This window comes from Stylophora pistillata, chromosome 12 (genome assembly GCF_964205215.1).
Source record: "Stylophora pistillata chromosome 12, jaStyPist1.2, whole genome shotgun sequence".
Taxonomy (NCBI): domain Eukaryota; kingdom Metazoa; phylum Cnidaria; class Anthozoa; order Scleractinia; family Pocilloporidae; genus Stylophora; species Stylophora pistillata.
The window spans coordinates 7,918,867-7,933,564 of NC_142530.1; the positions used below are offsets into that span (position 1 = coordinate 7,918,867).

The 14,698-nt window shown below is 40.3% G+C and overlaps 1 long non-coding RNA gene and 1 pseudogene across 2 annotated transcripts; both read left to right on the plus strand.

Moving 5' to 3' along the window:
* Positions 1-1,732: 1,732 nt before the first annotated feature.
* On the plus strand, positions 1,733-3,768 carry LOC148718642 (uncharacterized). 2 transcript variants are annotated; one of them, XR_015993599.1, is made up of 3 exons: positions 1,733-2,015; positions 2,474-2,641; positions 3,568-3,768. It is a non-coding gene; the product is annotated as an uncharacterized LOC148718642 (long non-coding RNA). The 2 variants fall into 2 exon arrangements; XR_015993598.1 differs by having other exon boundaries at positions 1,738-2,015; positions 2,474-2,636.
* On the plus strand, positions 2,705-5,309 carry LOC148718643 (5-hydroxytryptamine receptor 4-like; annotated as a pseudogene).
* The last annotated feature ends 9,389 nt before the right edge of the window (positions 5,310-14,698 follow it).

Sequence of the window (14,698 nt, forward strand, 5' to 3'; positions counted from 1 at the left end):
TATACGCGGGAGAGCAGCGATGTAAATGGAGAGTAGCCTCTGTGACCCCCCCTTTGAAAAATCCTGGCTACGCCCCTGGTGAGGAGTAGCGAATTCATCAGAATGTTAGTCCTCATCTGTTCATGATCAGTGTCAGACTCTGAATTTTAAGTCTTGCAATTAGAAATATCTCCAAGAGATATGTGCCAAAGCACGAAGCAAATGTGGCCGTGATATTGGTTTTAGCCACCTAATAAAAGTGCGCTCATATTCACGTTCGTGTTTTGCTATTGCACGCGGTAGCTTCCAGTACTGAAACACAAATTTAGAAAATAATAATAGATATGCGATTTTGCGTTGAGACGCTTTATCGCTAAGCCAGGCTTGAATCTTGGATAATTGCTTGTTTTCTGTACGCTTTCTCCTTAACTGTATTAAAGGACTTGAGTATTAATTTTACCTAGATCACTTTCTTCGTGCAAGCATTTATATAGTATTAGTAAACGCTTCTTCTCCATTTTTTATTTGAAAAGTTTTATTTTACAACACTCGCCATTCAATATTCTATCACCAAAGCTACTAGACTTCCTTGGTTTCCTTAAAACCATCCCTGTGGGACGGGGGTCCAGGTTTCCATTTCGAGGAATGGCCATCGTACCTGTTGTCATTTGGTTGTTCCATGATAAAATTTATCGCTAGGAGACGATCATGTTAAATTCTGTGAAAATCGTGTCGGCCGAAATATCTCTGAGCGTTGCAAGTGTGTTAGCCTGAGGACCTATAAAAAATCCCGTAGTCCTGTCAAGTGCATGTATATTAGAAACACTGTAATAATGATAAATAGGAGGAATGTGCGGCTTCAGTTATTCAGAGTCAGTCTCCATTTAGCACTTTCAAAGAGTGAATTGCCATTATTCTTGACACTAAATATTTCAGGAATAATACAATTTCAGGTTTTTTTCCAACATTTCCCCTCTACGCCAAAATGGGTAAATGGTCAAGACATTATATTTGTGCATCATAATCAAGAGAACCTAGCAGTATTTTGAACGTCTAGTGACGCAAAGAGGAGACTACAATTATAAATAAGTATATCTTATTACTGAGACGTTTTCTTGTGTAGTATCGCTGAGTATTTTTACGAGTTGCGCCGTATTTTGACGAGCCCGTATGGCGAGTCAAAATACAAACAACGAGTAAAAATACTCAGTGATACTACGCAACAAAACTTTTAATAAGAGATTTGTTATCCAACACGCCAAATTGTTATTTCAGTGCGGGCGAATGTCGCAGATATTTCTGGAGTACAAATATCGCGTGATATTTGTACTCGTCTCGCGCGTTATTTATGCTCTACGAAGCACAGTTGGATAATAATACAGAGTAATCTCTCTGAAGCTGAGTAGGTGCGTAACTTTATCAGTAAAATGACATCAGCTGAATCTGATAGAAGAAAAAACACTTCACATGCATACGTCAATAAACAATTACCGTTTTCATCATGGAGCCTTTGCAGTAGCCAGAATATTGAACGCAGCAAAAATCCACATTGGATTGAGCATTTCATCCAGAAGAGTAATTCATCTCTCTTTCCTCTCATAATAAATCAATCGGTTTTTAAGAAAAGAAATAATTTCATTAACAATTAATGATCATAATGTAGCTGAGGGATTGTTTTGGGTTATTACATATGCCCTTGCAGCCTTTTACTTCATCATGGTTACAAATCAGCGTCAGGCTTACATGCCAAACTTAAATATTGGTGCACAGGACCGATCCAGCACTTCACATGTTGATAAAGAAGGTTCATAGGACACGAACACGCAATATGAAAATCATTCACTTTTACTTGCTACCAAATCGTTTAAATGCACTGTCTACCCCAGCAAAAGAGCCAGAGACAAGGAGGACTTCGCCATGAACAGATTTCTCTGTATCGCCATGTATGGATCGGTTCTTACTATCGTCTTGGCATTATGTGTGACTGATTATGAAGAAGAAGAAGACGACGCAGCAGTCTCCAAAGAATCTTTAAGGTACTGATTTTTGAATAGAAATCGTATCTTTTACAACTACCAATTAAGCACGGACGTAAAAAGTTGGAATAGACTTAAAGTTTGCTCATATATATTGGTGTTGGGAATTACGGCTGAATTCACTCATGACTTAGGCATACAGGATCTTTCAGATCGAAGCCAGGTCAAAAGTGTAACAAATCATAGGATTAACTGATGATTCAGTTTGTGCTAGGGTTGATTTAGATACTAATGTTCACCTAAATTGGGAACGCGATACTTGTCTTCAATCCACGACGTTATATTAATCATAATGCCGGCGTTTTGAACGAGGAGTTTGTCGGAATCAGATGCCTTGATCGTGGAGTGAACTTGACGATACTCGAGCTTCATTTGATCCCCTGGTTTTTATTATGATAGTAACTAAATATGGTGCACTAGTTGAAGATGTTTACACTGTTCATCTCATTTAATTAAAGTGAATTGGACCAGAATGCTGAGGATGGTGACCTTGATAAAAACCAACCACAAGGGGACACCGATGATGAAAATAAGAAGAGATGGAAAAATAAGAAAATCACGGGAGTGCGCCCTCCTATTAGACGCCGACGTAGAGGGGGCTAAAGTATTTCAAAAGTCGAGGTAAGGTAGGAGAGAACGTCCTGTTACTTCCAAGTAAATACTACTAAACAGTAGTCCGTCGAGCAGGGATGGCGCTTTGTTGGGGGTGTTCATCTCTCACAGGTCTGGTCTCAGCACAGGCGGCCTAAGCTCTCTTTAAGAACCATACAAGAGACACAATTTGCAAATCGATTTATAAGGATTTGTATGGGATTTTCTACAAGATATCCATGGAGATAGTTAAAAGTGATTATGTTAAATAAAAAAATGGCTTACCTAATTCTATATGTGTGTTGTTTGCTCCTGGTATCGTTATTTTACCGATTTAACTTGATTTAAGCGGTTTTTTTTAAATCCTGGTTTAAGAAGAGAAAACCAGGATTAATAAAACCGCTTAAATCAAGTTAAATCGGTGAAATAACGAGACCAGGAGCAAACAACACACGTATAGAATAAGGTAAGCCATTTTTATTTAATATTTTCACTTTTAACTATCTCCATGGATATCTTGTAGAAAATCCCATACAAATCCTTATAAATCGATATGCAAATTGTGTTTCTTGTGTGGTTCTTAAAGAGAGCTGGGACCGCCTGTGGTCTCAGCTTGATTACCTGACCAGGTGTCAAATTTTGTTTCAGTTACTTCCCGCTTCCTTTATGTAGTCTAAAAAATTTCATAATTTTTATGTGGTTTTCCTTAGTCCACCACCTCACCGACAAATATCGTGCCAAAGCTAATTCCAAAGCGACTGAGCGGCTGGGTTTTTTTTAACTATTTCACATGTTACGGTTGCACAAACAATAGTCGATACTACTTCTAAATAAAGTGTCATCGGATATCCACACATTTGCGATTAAAGATATTTATTATGGATACACTGTACGCCCTACATTGTGCTTCTGATTACCAAATTTGTCGTTCATTAATATCGGCTTTTTTTTATTTGAACAGATTTATAAGCACCGTGTGAACTCGATGACTGATACAAAACTTCGATATGGAACTCCATCTTCTAAGTGATACATAGATAGGACACATTAACATTTTCAGACACTAGCTCACCGTAAAAAAAGATAATAAAAAAAAGAGTAAAATGAGTCATTTATTTTATAACTACGTCAAACGCAATCAATAAAGAAGAAACGTGATTTACTCACTTGTCTGCTCAGTGGGTCAGTGGGAGGTGGCTTTCCTTTTCATTTCAAATGTTTTGACCCCGTCCGAAAAAACGAATAGTTCGTTTAATTATATTTTAGTATCGAAGTCATTTGCCTGCATGGTCTTGCAAGATGGCATTAGTTCATCGCGACAATACATAACACTCTATTACGTAAGCCCTCAGCCTAAGTAATAGCGACAAATTTCGGATATCCGCCATCAATATGTTAGAGTATTCGACGCTTAGCCTGTTCGCGAAAACACCTCGTTGTCTTCTTCCTTGCTTTACTAAAAACATGATGATAACCACGTGATGCTTTCAACTTTATTCCATCCCCTTGGAGATCTTTATTACTTCCCGCCCACTGATTTACTCACTGGTCAACTTTCTCAGCCACCACTGCAGCATTAATACACTATTTTTCAAATTTTAGTGCTTACGATCGGTTATTTGAGAATAATCGTAGCAATGATCATAAGATGAAAAAGCGATGGACAATTTCTAGGCCCGGGTCTTTGGAGGAAGAAACATGTCATTAGCTTTAACAGGAGAGTGGGTAAAAGAAAACACGCTAGTTTCCTAAAGAGGATCCGAGTCACAGGCATTCGAAGTTTGCACTTCAATGTAACATGTTGAACACAGAGAACGATATGAATTGTGCGAAGGGTTCCTAATCGCAAAAAAATAAAATAAAATAGAATAAAAATAAAAAAAAATAATAATAATGAAAAGAAAAAACCAAGAACGAAGCACATCTTTCTCTATTCTACGGCCGAAATAAAACTCTTATCCTTGCACACGACGCTTTTGACAGAAACTTATCATGAAAAAACGCTTCGATAGAAAATGGTTTTCCCTAAATAATTGCAGTATTCCACACCATGATCGACGTCATCGGTCTTCTTGGAAATTTAATTGTAATTTTGACGATCGCCTTGGAGAATAGATTGCGTGTGATGCGGTATATTCTTCTGGCTAGCCTGGCAGTGTCAGATGTGTTATTCATAATATTTGTGAACTTATTCCGAATCGTGAGCAAGGCACAAGAAAAATAGCCTTACGGTGAGATAATGTGTCATCTTCATCCAGTTTTCGTGCAATATCTTTACGTCAACACATTTCTCCATCTGACAGCTGTATCTTACGAACGATACAAGGCCATCATCAAATCGCCTTTGACTTACGATGGCAAAATATCCAAGCTGAGAGTGCTGTTTGTAGCTCTGATCTGGATAATTCCGATTCCAATCCTCATTGATGCGTTTATTGGGTCGGATAGAAACATTTATAACCCAGAGGTTTTCATTTCAGATAAACAAATGCACCTAAAATAGCTTTGTACATGGTGTTCACGATTCTTGTTTTTCTGTCCATGGCGTTTTTCAATTACTCGGTCTTAAAGAGAGCAAACCATACTTTGCAAGGGAACGCGGTTGCTGTACAAATTAGTACCTTACATGATTCGGAAAACCAAGCACAAAGTCTATCAAGGAGGGCAAAGGAACGAATTGAACGCAGAACAGCTATATATTGAACAGCTGTTACCATCATCATAGCAGTTCTTTTGACATGTTACCTTCCTGTTTAGGCAGGTGGTCTCAGTCGTCATTTATTGCAGAGCAGAAAAGTTCCAGCCACGGTAACATAAGTCCTCAATTGCATTGCTCTTGCCAATTTAGCTTCTAACCCAACCATCTACTCCATTCGTAAAAGAGATTTTAGAGCTGCAGTGAAAAATGTGTAGAAGCGGATTTATGAAAAGCGCAGAGATTTGAATGACATCAGGGATATCAAGTTTGGCGATACCAACAAGAGATCTATTGTACATCACCGTTGAAGTCCGCCAATTAGGAATAACAACAACTCCTCGTGGATCCGTTTGAACATCAGAGTCCAGGATTTCAAGGACAAGCGGGAGTAAGACTTTGTCAGATGTCTTTTTTCGGCTTGAAAAGATCCCAAACCTTTGGGCTCATTGTTAAATAAAGTTATAACGATAATGATAATTTAATCAAATCTAAGATTTTCCAAGCACAAAGACAATTCAATCAATCAACCGCTCAATCTGAGGTAGGCTTAAAACAGAGTACAAGACTCCCTAAAATTAAGCCACCTATTATTACATCATGCATATATCTAGAGAAATTATTAAGTAATAATTTCATTTTAGTCAGTTTGAATTGTCATTAAAAAGATACAATTACAAAAAATCTACATTAAACTTATCATAATAAAAGGCCATCAAATTCTTACGAGAGATTGACAAGGTATTTGACTCTCTTAAATCAAACTAAGAGGTAATTCATTCTACAGTCGACAAATCCGAACAAAAAAAGAATTCTTAAAGACGTCAGTGCTGCTGAAAGGGACATCAAACGTTAAATAATCAACATTCTAAAACGATTTGGTACAAAAGCGAAACGATACATAATCGAAAATGTTTAACTTATATATGTATATTCTTAAGACATTTTAAAAAGAAGACTAAATCATTAATTTCTCTTCGATACTTCAAAGGTAATAGATTTAACTTTATAAGGCGCTCGTATTCAGAATAATCCCTTACGAGTATGAATCTTGTAGCCCTGCTTTGAACTTGTTCCAAATTGTTGATGATTCGTTTGGTATAAGGTGACCATACCACTCTAGCATATTCTAGGCGCGAGCGAACCCAAGCAATATGTATAAAGTAATTTCTTTGTACCAATATCATTTATGTTCCTGCATGTTCGATAAAGGACATTGAGCATTTTTTTAGCTATAGAACAGATAAGATCAACGTGATTATTCCAGCTTAAATTGTTGCTAACCAAAACCCTTAGGTCTTTCTCAACATCGACACAACCCAGATTAATCCGATCAAGATAATAGTCAATTGATCTCCTTTGAGCTACCCTTAAGACCTTACACTTTTTGGCATTAAAATCTACTCCCCAAATTCGAGACTCACTGAAATAGCTTATTGAAGTCACCCTGCAATTTTTCGCCGTCATCTTGGCCAAGAATTAAGCGAAAACACTAAGAGTCATCAGCAAAGAGGGGTAACGATGTCACTTTTGGAACTGCATTAGGAATGTCATTGAAAAAAGCAAAAACAGTAAAGGCCCTAAAACATATGGACCCTTCCGGGACTCCAGATGTTACAGGGAGAAAATCAGACTACTCGTTATCCATCACGACTCTGTCTTCTACCAAATAAATATGATCTAAACCAAGTTAACAAGGATCCACTAATACCGAGGCACTCAAGCTTAAATAAAAGTGTTTCGTGAGACACACGGCCAAAGCCTTAGAAAAATCAAAACAAATGATATGAACTTGTCTCCTCTCAAGAACGTTAGTAAATTGATGAACAACTCGAGATAGTTGAGACACAGTGGGTTTTCCTGGTAGAAACCCATGCTGCTAATGCCTGCTCTGGGACCTTAAGTCGCCTTAGGTCGCCTTAAGTCGCTATTGGTTACGCGATGTTATGAGGGTTCCACCCTTCCCAATCGACCCCATTCACCCCACTCTAATCATGTTGTGTTTATTGCAAGGGTTTCTATGAATATTTCTAAGGTTTATGTAGAGACTGTTGCTAACTTTGATTTTGTCACTTCAGTCATATAAAATCACCTTAAGTCGTCTTAAATCGCCTTAAATCGCCCGAAGTCGCAATGTTTTTTCTGCCAATTCTGCTTAAGTCGCCTCAAGTCGCCTTAAATTGCCCAAAGTCACCCAAAGTTACGGCGACTTAAGGCCCCAGAATAGGCCTCTGCCAGTGGGTAAGATGCGGGTAAATAACACTAAAGATCTCATTATAAACATGTCCGGCTTCCTAGATTTTAGATAGAATATCAAGAAGTGAAATGCCACAGTAGTTTGAGACCATTGTCTTAGACTCACATTTATGAATAGAGATAAGATTTTCATCTTTCCATTCTTATGGAAATATCCCAAGCTCTGAGGACAAATTGAATAATCTGCATGACGAAGGTGAAGTTTCATTAGCACATGCTTGCAATAACTTACTGGGAAGACCCGAGGAAGCTTTGTTAACATCAAGCGATTGGAGCTGTTTGAGAATGTTCCTAGGGCTAAGGCGTACTTCATATAATTTACGTATAACGCTGTAGTTGAGTCAGGGTGTAACGACGTCACCTGGATGGCCGTGTAATAAATCAGATATAACTATAAAAAGAAACTACACTTTATTCAGCCGCTATGACACCCGGAAAGCATGGCCCACACAACTATCCATGATCCTTTACATGTTTACAATGTCCGAGAACTTCCGCTAACACAGCTTCCGGTAAACAATACTATCAAAACATTACATCCTTTCTTTAGAGACAAACAGATAACAGCAAAAAAAAGAATCTATCTGCATGAAAACTGTTTAATAAATTTAGTAACATGAAACCGAATCTAACAGACTTCAACATAAGTCCAACGTGTCAACAGAGTTCAGTTCATAAAGTACATAGTCCTTGTACTTTCCGGAATTCTGACAGTCGATCCGCCTTGGTCTTGATGTCGCTTTATTCTCCTCCAGTGGAAGGGTATTGGAAGCGTGTTGAGAAATGGCCTCTGTGGCTTCCGGTAATTCCCCTGGTGGGTTGTACCGCTTAACCAATGCACGGTTACGCCTATATTCCACACCCTCTTTGGACCTAACAGTTACCTCACTGCGACTGCCTTCTTTAGTCTGCGCTGTGTATGGCTCACTCTCGAAATTTTCTTCCAGCTTGCCAGACGTTTTCGTGTTCTTCCGTAAAACCAGATCCCCAGGCACTACAGGGCTTTCGGCGGCACCCCGCTTGTTGTCAGCATGTTCCTCGTGAATCAACTTGTGATTCCAATCACGATCTCTGACCCCCTTGTCAAACAGGTTACCAGCGCACCTTAACTCTGCAAGTTTTGTTTTCAACTCTCTACCAAACATGATGAACGGAGAAGTAACGCCAATGCTTGTTTGCGGTGTGGTTCTATACAGAAACTTCTGCAGTTCTTCAAGCCAGTTCTTTCCGTCGACGTGAGCAACTTTCAAAGACTTAAGCAGAGTTCTATTCTGTCTTTCGACATGTCCATTAGCCTGCGGAAAGAGTGGTGGAGATGTCAAGTGTTCAATTCTGTGATCAGAGAGAAACTTCTCAAACTCCTCACAGCAAAAAACTGAGGACCATTGTCAGATTTGAGAGTAAATGGAGATCCATAACTGGAAAATATCTGTGTTGGTACACCCACCACTCTCTTAGCTGCTGTTGAACGCATGATCACAACCTCGTACAATCTACTGTAATAGTCTACGACTACGAGCAAACTTTCTCCAGTGGGAAGAGGACCCATCAAGTCTATGGCGATGTCTTGCCAGGGTCCAGTTGGCGGCTTTACTCTTTTCATGGGCTCAGGAACTTCAAATTCACCTACGACTTGGCATCCATGACAAGACTTACACATCCGCTCTGCGTCTGAGTCAATCTTTGGCCACCAAACTTTTGTCCTTAAACATGCCTTCATTTTTACAATGCCCTGATGTCCCTCGTGGGCAAGACGCCAGACATCTCCCCGTAAAGCCTTCGGAACAACATTTATTGTACAACGCAGAACAAGTTTGCCCAACACACACAATTCATCCTTGACACACACATAAGCTGTCTTCTTACATAGAGACCAGTCCCCACTTAAAATGTACTGTCTCAGGCTAGCAAGTTCTGGGTCACTATCAGAAGCTCGTTTGACTTGTTTCGCTGTCAGAGCAACAGGTAAACTCTCCTCGGCGACTGCCTTAACAAAGTCAAATTCCTCCCCACTTGAGTCTTTAGGTTCACATTGATTGATTCGCTCCGACGAAGGGCTGACGCTCGAAACGTCAGCTTTTGTGTTCATTACGGTGGCCAATTTACCATTTCAACTTTGTTGATATATCCAGATTATCACATTGATTGAGTCTACGATGAATATATGAAGTTCATATATTTTGAACTGCGGTTATAGATACGTATGATGCACGATCCTCTCAGTAGAGAGCGCTATTTATGCAATAGCGAAAATCAGACCTGAAAAAAAGTCAGGCCTGTACGGGATTCGAACCACTGACCTCTGCGATACTAGGGCAGCGCTCTACCAATTGAGCTAACAAGCCAACTGGGAGCAGGCCGTTAAGGTGATTCGTAACAAACCCGTGATGATAAATAGCACTCTCTACTGCGAGGATCGTGCATCATACGTATCTATAACCGCAGTTCAAAACATATGAACTTCATATATTCATCGTATCTGATTTATCATTACGGCTTTATTACGAATTGGGAAGAAACTTTGCAGAATACTGTACAAGCTGAACAAATGATCTAACCTGTGAAGGATCTTGTGGAGGGCTTGACTTTAAGATGGCAGCTACTTTCTCTTCACTGGGTGCAACACCTTGCCTAAGGTCATGACCGAAGATTCTCCGCTTGGGAAGACGAAACTGGCATTTGTCCCCATTGAAAGTTAGTCCCTTCTCTTTCAATCGGGTCAGTATGGCATGTAAATTCCTGTCGTGTTCCTTTATGCCACAACCATGCACAATCAAATCATCTGCCAAATTAGCCAATCCCTCGCAACCATGCAAAACATCCGCCACAATTTTCTGGTACTTTTCAGGCGCCAATATTACCCCAAACATCAAACGTTTGTACCCGTACGAAGCACGGTGGGTAACAAATGTTGTGATCTCGCGCGATCTTTCATCAAGTTCCACCTGGTAGAAGCCCCACTTGATGTCGAGCTTTGAGAAAACAGTTGAGCCATTAAGGTCGTACAAGATTTCCTCAATTGTAGGCATAGGATGTCTTTCCCTCTCTATTGCTGAATTCCCCCTGCGCATGTCCACGCGAATCCGAATGTCACCATCTGTCTTCGGGACAACAACCAACGGCAACACCCACTCAGTTGGGTTATGTGACACCTCCTCGATGATGTCTTTTGCTAACAGCTCATTTAACTTCTTGTCAACCTTTGGCTCTTAACCCAAATGGCAGTGTCCGTAAGGGTTGTGCAAGGGGCGAACATCGTCTTTTATATGTAATTTCAACTGGAAATCCTTCAGTTTCCCGACCCCTGTAAAAAGCTCTCTGTACTTCCCACGGATGTCGGCATCACTTCCTTCAACAGTTAACTAACACACATCTAGACCGACCCTTAATACGCCCTTCTTCAAAATTTCCCAGGTTGCTTGTTCGATCACGTTACATGACGCGCCAAAGTCAATAAGTACCGCGGGTCACATCACTCCTGCAATCTTCAAATCTACTTCACTACCACTTGTAGGCTGACCAGCTCCAACTACAAATGCATAATAATCTTGTTGGCCAAGGGCTGAATCCTCTGATAGTTGGTCTCGATCTGCAGTGTTCTTTCCGAATAGAGGTCTTCCTGGACCTTTAACCACTGTGAATTCGTCCACACAACTGATGCCACTGATCTAGCATACAATCTCAGACACAAATGTTCCGAGCACCTCAATATGATCTTTCTGCCCATAAGCAAACAACCTTTTGCTTGATTTCTTGGATTGCCACTGGACACTCTCCTTCTTCAAGATTTCCCAGGTTGCTTGGTCCATCACGTTACATGACGCGCCAGAGTCAATAAGTACCGCGGGTAACATCACTCCTACAATCTTCAAATCTACTTCACTACAACTTGTAGGCTGACCAACTCCAACTGCAAATGCATAATAATCTTTTTGGCCAGGGACTGAATCCTCTGATAGTTGGTAAGCTCTCTCCCGTGTATTATTCCTTCGCTCGTCATCCCTTGCGAAAGGTTCTCGTTCCTTTGTTGTGCAACAGACTGCAAAATGTTCAATCTCGCCGCATGTATTACATTTCTCGGTACGGGCAGGACAATTCTAGTCACGTGCCATATGGTCAGTGCAATTACAGCGAAAACAGCCTCTCACTTTTGTCCCCTGAGAACCACTAGACGGTTTTACCGGGCTTATTTCCTCTGCCTGAAGGAAATTGCTGAAGGCAGCATGGTCGAGTGGTCAGCGGGTCGGACTTGCAATCCGTTGCTCCCGGATTCAAGTCCCGCCCTGGCCACTACTTGGATTTGTTTCCCGGTAGCCCCAGTTTCAAATCCTCGGCCATGCTTGCAATATAGCCAACTGGTTTGCCTTCGGCCAGTTGGGATTCTTAACAACGTTATTTTCAATTTGAGTTATTTGTTTAAGTTGTTTCGTGGAAAACCTGTAAACTAGCTTCTAGCTAAGTGTTTCTCCACGTTAAACTGTTTATTATTATTACTATTATTATTATGCCTCTACCCTGTACTGTCCTTTTTCCTTTTCCTATGCTGTGAGGTCTGCCGGAAACAGTATTTACCTGACCGGATGACTGATCCATAGCCTTGACCTGCATGTTCACCAGTTCCCACACGCAAGCCAAATCTTGTAAATCCTTCAGAGTAGCATTTGCTTTCTCAAGAAGCTTACGGCGAAGGCTGGGATCCCTACATTTCTCAATAAGCTGATCTCTTATTGCCTCATCGACATTTTCAAACTCGCATGAGATTGCTTTCTGCCTCAACCGACAAAGAAACTGATCCACCGACTCTCCTGACGCTTAGTCCATTTGCCTAAACTGATGCCTTTCGAATGTAACATTCAACTGGTGCGAAATAGTGGTGCGAAATAGTTATCCAATAGAATAGTTATCCAACAACCCCATACTCAATGAACGGCTTGATATCCGCACCGGTTAATAACTTGTAATAAAGGTCTTGTAAATTCAAGGCTCCAGTATGCAACAGCAATGCAGTTTTCTGTTCATCATTCATGATACCTTTTGCCACCAAATACAGATTAAACGAGCGTTTCTACAACTTCCAGCGAACTGAAAGTGTGTTTGGATCGTCCTTTGGATTGAAGGGAGTAAGGCTGGCCACATCAAGAAGAGGAACAAACGTCGCAACTGGTGAAGCTTGTGAACTTGAAGTTGTACTCGAACCGATTCCACTGTCCATCATCTTTAGAGAATATGCAAGGACGTTCCGCAGAAATGACTTCCAAAAACACCCACTACTTCACTAAACGAGTTGAATCCTCGTCGCCAATGTAACGATGTCACCTGGATGGCCGTATAATAAACCAGTTTGAACTTTAAAAAGAAACTACACTTTATTCAGCCGCCATGACACTCCGAAAGCATGGCCCACACAACTATCCTTGATCCTTTGCATGTGTACAATGACTAAGAACCTCCGTAAACAAAACTTCCGGTAAACAATACTATCAAAACATTACACTGGGTAAACATACAGTAGCGCTGCTAGAGTCAGATAGGGCAAAAATTGAGTGAAAAAACATGTTGAATAAATTAGCTTGATAAATAGGTCTGGTAGCCTGTACCAATTCGTGTTTAATTCACCCAGGAGTTCTGGTAGTTTTAGTAATTGCTTTGTAATATGACCAGAATTTGTGAGGATTGTCCCTTAAGGAACAACTTAGCTTAGTGAGGTGACTACAGCTTTTAAATATAACTGTTTTCTTAACCTGTCGTCTGAGCTCACGGAATCTCTCCCATGAATTTACCAAATCCTTTAACTTAGCTTTCCGCCGAGTTCTGTTCTTCTTTCATATTAACAATAATACCTCTTTATCAATCCACGGTGGTCTATTGGAAACTTTGAATACCACTTTCGGAACAAATTCATCCACACGTGATAAAGACATGTCATACCAGACATGTCATGACATGCAATACTGGCGTCAATGTCATTATCCACAAACACAGTGTTCCAAGAGAGATTCCTCAGAGCGGACCTCAAGCCGGGTAAATCAGCCTTCTTGATTGTAAACTGTCCGACCTGATTTCTTCAAGCGCTTGAGTTCTGTTAACATCGAGAAACTGACCACGAGATAGTTAGAACTGAAGTCCTCAATGGGGCTAACATCAAGTATTTCTTAAGGACAAATGTAAAAAAACCAGATCCAAAACAGTCATGTTGGATTTAGAAATTCTAGGAGGTTCCTTCACAACTTGAGTAAGAAAATGGGAATTGAGTAGATTGCAGAACTTGATTCCATCAACAGAGTTTCTCGAGTCAATAACATGATCCCAGTTAATGGAAGGCATGTTGAAATCGGCAACGATGCAAATTCTACCTGATTTCATGCAAATTTGCAACTAAACACTCAAAGTTATCCATAAATGAATAACAGTTCTGCGGTCTGTAACACAATCAAAACGTTATTTTAAAGCTATTCGGAAGACAAGATCGCACACGAGAATTTCAGAGTTTTGTGGCTAAAGGTCAGGTATTCTGTAGGCCAAGACGTCTGTTTTCACAGCAAGTAACACCACCACCTCTTTTACAGCCGCCTCTATCCTTTCGGAATATTGTATATGGTGAAGAAAATAGTATTACCTCATCAAAATAGCCATCATGGAGCCATGTCTCAGTAACAGCGACCACATCCAAGTTTCTACCATAAACTTACCCTTGGAATTTTACTATTTTGTCGCAAAGAGAGCGACTGTTCGACAGCACACAGTTCAACTTTGAATTTTTCCTGGTGCAACTTGAGTTTAAAGCCGTAAGGTCAGGATTTAAATAGACATCTCCGCTTAGAACTAGCCTTTGGCATAGTGCTTAACTCTGGAGGAAAGAAACTTATGCTTACGAGGAGTTACATATTCATGACACAGACGCCATGTTGGGTCTCCAATCCGAACCGCTTGGTTTAATGTGATTGGTTAACAAACAACTCGAAAATTACATAACTGTGAATAATGACCAGTGGTATTGCCATTCATAACATCCCCCCTTATTCACATCACACTTAAGGAAACAGAAAAAAAAAAACTAAACTAAAGGAACAGTTATCTCAACATCAATGAGTGTCTATCATTGTTCATGTCCCACACTCTCTTGCCTCCGAACAACTGGTCA